The sequence below is a fragment of the Pecten maximus genome, unplaced genomic scaffold (genome assembly GCF_902652985.1).
Source record: "Pecten maximus unplaced genomic scaffold, xPecMax1.1, whole genome shotgun sequence".
In the NCBI taxonomy this organism is placed as follows: Eukaryota; Metazoa; Mollusca; class Bivalvia; order Pectinida; family Pectinidae; genus Pecten; species Pecten maximus.
This window is the reverse complement of record NW_022980703.1, coordinates 27,953-30,591: the sequence shown is the minus strand read 5'-3', so window position 1 is coordinate 30,591 and position 2,639 is coordinate 27,953.

The window sequence follows — 2,639 nt, the reverse complement described above, 5'->3', positions numbered from 1 at the left end:
AAGCACACAACATTCATAATAACGTTGACATACTTAATTGGGCTTATAACTTAAACTATTAACAACTCATGTTACCTAAGGATGTTTCATTCAAAATTTTGTCAAAATCGTCGTATATATGTCTATGCAGAAGACGAATTTAAAGGAGGTTTCACTTTTCCCCCTATGGGTCATCTACACTATCCAACTCGTGGGAACCAATCCGTCCTTTTATACAACATTTCATCTCCTTCACTAACAGCAGCCCAGAACAAAATCCATCAAATAGTTCTGAACAATTGAACTTGGTCTGTTCCTAATATACCTGTTTGTCAACGCCCCACATGGGGAGCCAGATTCATTGCTTATTCAAACGTAATTTCCATTTACCCAACGGCACGGACACATCAGACCAAGTATAGACAAAATCTAATCCTTTCCATTCAACATTTGACCCCTAGGCCCATGGAATACCATACCAATGTTTCATAACAAATGCACAATCGGTTTCAGGTCGTTAAACAGTAATGATAGCTTATTCATGTCTTTAAATAATAATTGTAACTGATTCAGGTCTTTAAACTGTTGTGGTAACTGATTCAGATCGTTAAACAGTTATTGTAACTGATTCAGATAGTTAAATAGTTATGGTTACTGATTCAGATCGTTAAACAGTAATGTTAACTGATTCAAATTGTTAAACAGTAATGGTTACTGATTCAGATCGTTAAACAGTTATGATAACTGATTCATATTGTTAAACAGTTATGGTAACTGATTCAGATCGTTAAACAGTTATTGTAACTGATTCAGACCGTTAAACAATAATGGTTACTGATTCGGACCGTTACACAGTTATGGTAACTGATTCATATCGTTAAACAGTAATGGTTACTGATTCAGATCGTTAAACAGTTATGATAACTGATTCATATTGTTTAACAGTTATTGTAACTGATTCAGACCGTAAAACAGTTATGGTAACTGATTCAGGTCGTTAAACAGTAATGGTAACTGATTCAGATCGTTAAACAGTTATGGTAACTGATTCAGATCGTTAAACAGTACTGTTAACTGATTCCGATCGTTAAACAGTTATGGTGACTGATTCAGATCGTTAAACAGTAATGGTAACTGATTCAGATAGTTAAACAGTTATGGTAACTGATTCAGATCGTTAAACAGTTATGGTAACTGATTCAGATCGTTAAACAGTAATGGTAACTGATTCAGATCGTTAAACAGTTATGGTAACTGATTCAGATCGTTAAACAGTTATGGTATCTGATTCAGATCGTTAAACAGTAATGGTAACTGATTCAGATCGTTAAACAGTAATGGTAACTGATTCAGATCGTTAAACAGTTATGGTAACTGATTCAGATCGTTAAACAATAATGTTAACTGATTCAGATCGTTAAACAGTAATGGTAACTGATTCAGATCGTTAAACAGTAATGTTAACTGATTCAGATCGTTAAACAGTAATGGTAACTGATTCCGATCGTTAAACAGTAATGTTAACTGATTCAGATCGTTAAACAGTAATGGTAACTGATTCAGATCGTTAAACAGTTATGTTAACTGATTCAGATAAATAAACAGTAATGGTAACTGATTCAGATCATTAAACAGTTATGGTAACTGATTCAGATCGTTAAACAGTTATGTTATCTGATTCCGATCGTTAAACAGTAATGGTAACTGATTCAGATTGTTAAACAGTAATGTTAACTGATTCAGATCATTAAACAAAAATGTTAACTGATTCAGATCGTTAAACGGTAATGGTAACTGATTCAGGTCGTTAAACAGTAATGGTAGCTAATGCAGGTCTTTACACAATGAAGGTATTGATTCAGGTCTTTACACAGTTAGGTAACCCATTCGAATATCTTTGATAAGAGAGTTAGCAATTGCTGGTGTTTAGCCGTCATACGTGTGTTTAGATAAAGGGTCAACACGTGTCGTTGGAACGAAACAATCCTAGTACATTTTAAACAAAAAAGGAAATACTGTTTTAAAATGGCATTATGTACATTTTTGTATACAGAGAGATTATATGTTGTAGCTGAATTTGGAACAAAATTATGAATACAATGCATGATGGTTACCATGGGTACATATACAGTACATACATTCTCTACCGGACAAAATTATGGTGGTTATACAATACATGATGATTACCATGGGTACATATACAGTACATACATTCTCTACCCGGACAAAATCATGGAGGTTATACAATACATGATGGTTACCATGGGTACATATACATACATTATGTACCTGTACAAAATTATGAAGGTATTACAACACATAATGGTGACCATGGGTACGTTTACATACATTATGTATCTGAACAAAACTACGATGGTTATCACGGGTTTAAACTATAAAACCCATCCTTTTCTGTCATCTTCTGGTATCCGAATACAATTTCATCATTATAACTGACAACTAGTGACCAATTGACCAAAAGAATGGGTTAGTAAATGTCGTAAGTATAACACTATATATTTCAAACTCTCTGATTGGTTTAAATAGTGTCACATGGTATCCGATAAAAAGTCATTTGATCAAGCGACATGATACATTTTTTTTATAAAGACATACCAATACAATCAAAAGCAGACAATATGCAATCAATAAGAAATAAA